At 43.4% G+C, this 6,000-nt stretch overlaps 1 protein-coding gene across 1 annotated transcript in view; it reads right to left on the bottom strand.

Moving 5' to 3' along the window:
* The window catches only part of LOC135933225 (hippocalcin-like protein 1), a 49,542-nt gene extending 46,496 nt beyond the window's left edge, over positions 1 to 3,046 (bottom strand). Inside the window, exon 1 of the mRNA XM_065471261.1 lies at positions 2,678 to 3,046. The gene's annotated coding sequence lies outside the window, so the exon portion shown is untranslated. The remainder of the gene's footprint in view (positions 1 to 2,677) is intronic.
* Positions 3,047 to 6,000: the final 2,954 nt, after the last annotated feature.

Consider the following 6,000-nt stretch of genomic DNA (forward strand, 5'->3'; position numbering starts at 1 on the left):
GGTGCTTATGAGTCCAAGTGACTGAGAGAGTAGTGCTCCAGCGCACATTTATCTTCTTATGTAACAACTAGACAAGCAGATGCAGGCTAAATGCTGCCTCTACCCACCAAAAACATGAGCAGCACAATTCTGCTCGCTTCAGACAGAATTCAGCAGGTTCCCTTACAGCACGAGCCCCAAACACGGATCAATTTGTTGGGGCCGTGCCTCCACATTCCCATTAACCTGGGGTCGGGCTGAAAATGGCCATGTTAAAATGGTCTCTCTCATCATTCTGTTCATCATTAGCTGCCCTAAATGACAGCTAGAGAATGACCACAAAGGCTTTCACCCCCACCCCCCCACCATGAGCTGCCAATCATGCGGCTCCTTTGAGTATTCCTGACTGCCTGCACAAATTTCGCTTGTCTGCGCCCTGTGCCAAGCCTGATGGTAAATCTGAAAGGATTATACAGAAGGCGAGCAGTAGCTGTGTGGCATTTAGGAAAGAAAAGGCAGAGACAATGTATCGTGTTATCAGCGGAGCACGGCAGAAGCTGGTGTGCTATCTCAAGGAAAAAGCAGAGCAGAGGTCCTAAACATGGGTGCGCCTAAAGCAGGGAGTCTGGGGTGTCACAACCCCATCCTTACGGGGGTTGCCCTTTCAAAAATGATATGTTATGTTAAAAGTACCATAAGTCCAAATTATGTTGGGAAAAAAAGGTTCCACTGTCTTCCTTTAATGCATCACTGTAAATAATATTATTTAATGTTAACTAATGCAACATTTGGGGTTAGTCACGATTTTCTAATACTCAAACAGTCATTAAGTTGACTGTCCTTTGTCTTGTCTACATATCTTCCTTGATTTTACTACTGGGTGGTTGAATGCACTGTACTACTAAAGCCAAACAAGTGTGGTAATGTAATATGCACTTTAAAGCTAAACAAACAAAACAACAAAAATTATAAAAATGACCCACTAACTACCAGCTATTCCACTGGCAAAGTGTGTGTCACAGTCATATTTGGTGCTGCTGTACAAACAGGTAATAACAAACACAATCAGAGACGACGACAGCTAGCAAAACATCTTTTTCGGAACGCGTTCAGAACTTAGAGGCAGTCCAGTTTATCGTTATGTTGTACCATTAAGCTAGCACATTACACATCAGCCAGAACAGTCATTCCTGAGTTGTTTAGAGCAGTGGTCCCCAACCCCCGGGCCACAGACCAGTACTGGTGCGTGAGTTGTTTGGTACCGGGCCATGAGAGTTGAGGCTCGCGTGTGAAAGTCATGGTTTTCAGGGTTTTTATCGGTTTTTAGCGTTATTTTTTTGATCATTTTTATCATTAACTCAGTTTCCCTGGGTCTTTTCCCATGTGTTATGAATAAATCTTCTTTTTTTGGTACTGGTACTGGTTTTATTTTGTTGTATTTATACGGACACCTTAAAGGCCGGTCTGTGAAAATATTGTTGGACATAAACCAGTGCATGGCGTAAAAAAGGTTGGGGACCACTGGTTTAGAGCGTGAGTGGAAGAACAGTCCCCAGTGAATATTGAATATATAATTCGAGATGCAAACCATTACAATTTTCCCTCAACATGTGCCTTACACTGGTTTGATTCACTCCTTCACATTGCAAAAGTGTGCTTAAATCAAAATGACTTTCTTCTTTAATTCTACCAACATATTTACTGCTTTTTGTTAGCCCCTCAATTGGATGTTGTGCTTTAATGTCCCTGACAGGGCATACATGTTTCATAATACATATTTATGCAGGCAGGTCTCTTCACAATGACAACTTGCCAACTTGTCAATTTTCTAGTAGTTTATATTTATATTTGATAAAGTTTCTGTTTCCCACTCATTGTTTCTTGGTTCCCTCTTGTGCACACCCCACCCAGCTCTCAGTCCAGTATTAATATGTAATAATCACAGTGGATGCCCAGGAAAAGTGTTAACAACCAAAACAGTGAGCTAACCTCACTCACAGAGAAAAAAAGACATCACATCCTGAAATGTTGGGCTAGTCTTTGTTGGTACTATCTTATTTGATAAGCAGGCATACACAGCTGGTACAAAAGAAACAAAGGTGTTAGTTTGAAATTTCTATAAACTCCACATTAGGCAAAAATGCATCATGCAATTAAAGAGCGTGATTAACGTAGGCTCCTCTGTACGGAAATGCTTTGCACTCAGTAGTTAACTAGTAACGCATTTACTATCAGGCTAGAAATAAGCCAGCAGGCAAAGATGTTGCCTCTTCTTCCGGAGGCTTCAGTGCAGCCCAAACCTGAGAGCTCAGAGCAGGGAAGGAAGTTCCAGAGAAGCGCCACGCGCCTCCATCCTTTTGCCCCGCGTGAAGATCATTCATAAAAATGGCAGGCCTACACTGCTTTCATCCTATTGGCTGTACAAAAGCAGCCTCCTTTTTTCTCCTTTTATTTTAAAGAAATGTCCGGAGAACGACACAAACAGTCAAAAACACACACATACTACAGGCGGGAATATTTTCAGCTCGGCTGGTCGGTTCACGCGGTTTATCAGCACCGCGCAGCCGGAAGACTAACAGTTTCCGCGAGTAAACAAAAGCGTCTGCGCCGCTTTCCAGAAACTGAATATTAGCCCTAGAATACATTAGGCATAAAAGCAAGCTAAACTGAAGCAATAACGCCGACCCGCTCCTCTTACCCGAATAGGCGAGGCAGTGTCGGTGCCGGTGAGGAGGGTATCCCTGCTGCAGGACAGCCGGGGAGAGATGCTCGTCTCGGCTCGCTCTTATGCGACTTTCTCCGGAGCTCCTGGCTGAATAGCGTCGCTGGACCGGTCGCGTGCTGTTACTGCCGCTTCTCAGTGCACGCTCACACACATCCACACACGCGCAGGCTGAGTGACTGACTTAGTGGCCCCTGGCTACAGCAGCCGAACCCTTCAAACCATGATACCGTGCAGGCGACAGGCATCAGTGATGGTGCTGCTGCTGTGGTGGCAGCTTTCTCTCCTCCAGGAGCCTGGGCTGGACAGGACGGCAGGGGAGGGCAATGTGTTTAAGTGGTATGCGCCGGCGGAGTGGATTTAAACGGGGGGATGGTGTAGCTGGGATTACGTGGTAGGGGTTTAATTAGATAGCCCTGCGCCCATTGGCACCAACGCTGCGCACAGCCCTCCCCTCTCTCTCTGTCCTCTCTCTCTCCCGTCTCTCTCTCTCTTTGTCTTTGGCAGTAAAATAGCTGGATGTGTGGATCTCATCACCGGCTGATGCCGCACCACGCTGTGTGCTTAATAATATTTCATGCACAACATTTTTATTCCAAGTGACTTGCGATGAGGACTGCACAGGGGTCAGGAGCGTTCAGCCGTTTGTACATTGGGGTGGCCTCATCTCTCAGGAAAAAAAATGCATAGGGAAAGGAGTGATTGTGTAAGTGTTGTTTCTGCATTTTCACAATATTGTTGGTTCAAAATCATCATTGCAACTGACCAATCACGATGTTGTGATGTTATGGCTTTGCAATGTGGGGTGAAAAATACAAAAATGTATTTCTTTATAAATACCACTGTTCTGTGGGGTGGGGGGATAAGCGTTTCAATTGTCCTTTATTATTTATTTATACAGTATAATAAATACATATAATAAATATGTCCTCAAGTTAGCTTTGCTGTTATCCAGTTCCCACATAGCAAAATTGGTATGGCCTGGATCTGGCCCACACAATGTGCTTACACATGGCCCACATACCACAAAGAATGACGGCCCTTTGGTGGTCCAGATCTGGTGTGCCAGAGGTGGCCAACACATGGGCCAGCAGAAGGCCAGTTGCAGACAAACTGCTGGTCCTGTGCTGGCCCAGAACAGTTTTAGCTCTGGCCCCAGATGTCAGCCTAATGTGTACCTTAATCAAGCCATGTAATAACAACATGTGCTGGAACATAATAGTGCAAAAGTGACATGACGAAACTCTGTTCAGACAGTGAATGGACTGATTCTTATATAGCGCTTTTCTACACTTCCGGATTACTCAAAGTGCTCTATACAACACGCCACATTCACCCAATCACACACTTTCTCTAAACTGAGTGCTTACTACTACCCACTAACCTTCCAATCAGTAGGTGACCTGCTCTACCTCCTGAGTTACAGCCACCCAGTGGTAAACATGAGTAAAGCCTCACTAGGTTTTGGATAAAGTGTACACTCACAAACCTTTCAAACCTGCATTCAAAACATTGGCTACCATAGCAGTATAGTATTGCAACATGGCATTTGGGTCTTCTAACTAAAACAGAAAAAAAGGAACATAAATAGTGTCATCATTGCCATAACACCAGTCAGTCACAAGGGCCAGCTTGATGCCGGATCTGGGTCAGACCTGTTTTATATGAGCCTGGGCCACATAAGCCAAACCACAATCGAGCCAGATGTGGCATGCCATTACATAAACAGTGCCATCTACACCAGGCCTGGCCCATATCTGGATGACACACCACTTACCATGCCAGACTTCAGCCAGCAGTGCCGGCTTGATTCCAGATCCGGGCCAGACCTGTTTGCTATGTGGGTTTAAGTAATTCATGTTGGTTTTCTGGTGTTAGTTTTTAAAGGCATTAGCTAACTATTATGATGATGTAGGAACAACACTAATACAGTAAATTTCAGATCATGCAAGAAGAGGTGACTACCTCATAATAATATGGCAGCTGTAATGAAAACACAAGATTTGACCGTAAATTGATAAAGTTAACAAAACCTAGTTTTTACTATGATAAACATTTTTATTATCTCAAATAATAGAATTAGCTCTGGGACATATACTCCACTTGCACTCTGAGTTTAAAAAAATGGCTTTAATTTCAGTCTGTGGTGCAAAAGACAGCGTGAGATTGAACAGAATTGAATGATACAAAAATTGTGGATTTTATTTTAGTTTTCAAAAATACAGTGTCATTAATGTGTCCAAGTGGAAATAAAAAATAAATAAATAAATACTTACCATAGTTTTAATACCGGTAAACTGATTTTGCCCAAGTGATAGCATTCTGCTAGTTCCTGCTGATCAATATTTACAACATGACACACTTCATTTAAAAGCTACAAATAGAAGTTAAAAGGTATACCACAACTGGAACTTCTGTGTGTGTATAAGTAGCAACTGTTCCCAATAGAAGGCTGCCGCTACAAACTCTTGAGGACGGAAGAGAGGCCCAACAGTGTGTGTATACAGCATCTGTAAAACACGGTGGAGGCTCTGTCATGGTTTGGGGCCACAGCCCTATGCAGAAACACACTATCAGATTTTGAACCACCACACAATGCCAATAAACACACTGCTAATACACTGCAATAATACCCAGATAGAAAACAATGAAACACTGTGAGTCATAGACTGGTTTTCTCAGAGCTTGGACCTTAATATTACTGATCATCATGACAGGTAATGGAACAAAATGCAGCCAAAATCCAGGGATGAGCTTTGGAATATCCTTCATGAAGCCTGGACAACTAGCATACTTAGAAATGAGAAATTGCCAAGAGATTTCAGACTGTACTGGGTCAACTGGGTCTCTGATAACCCATGTAGGGTTAGAGTTAAGGTTTCTGTGCTGAATTCCCATCAAAGTGAAGTGTTGGCCAGGTAAATGAAGCACGCTGGGGAGGACTCAGGTCCTACACTACTGCACATGTGCTACTAAGCTAGCCATTTCGCTCGAGACTACGAGGAACGAACAACCTTATCACCTGTTAAGTAAAATTGGTGACTGTGGCCGTGATTCATTTGAGAGAAATCAAGAGCAGTTGTCTGTTGCTCTAATTTGAGACCCACATTGAACTCTTTCTACTGATTTTTGGAAAGGCTTTTGAGGAAAAATATATGGAGTTACATTTAAAATGCAACATTTTTTTGTTTCTGAAGATTTGCATGTGGCTAAAACAAAACCAAATCCTAACCTCAGCCCAAAGCAGGATGAGAATCACTTGGATCGCTGGTGAAGACTACAACCCCTAGCCCAATCTC

This window comes from Pelmatolapia mariae, linkage group LG22, assembly GCF_036321145.2.
Source record: "Pelmatolapia mariae isolate MD_Pm_ZW linkage group LG22, Pm_UMD_F_2, whole genome shotgun sequence".
In the NCBI taxonomy this organism is placed as follows: Eukaryota; Metazoa; Chordata; class Actinopteri; order Cichliformes; family Cichlidae; genus Pelmatolapia; species Pelmatolapia mariae.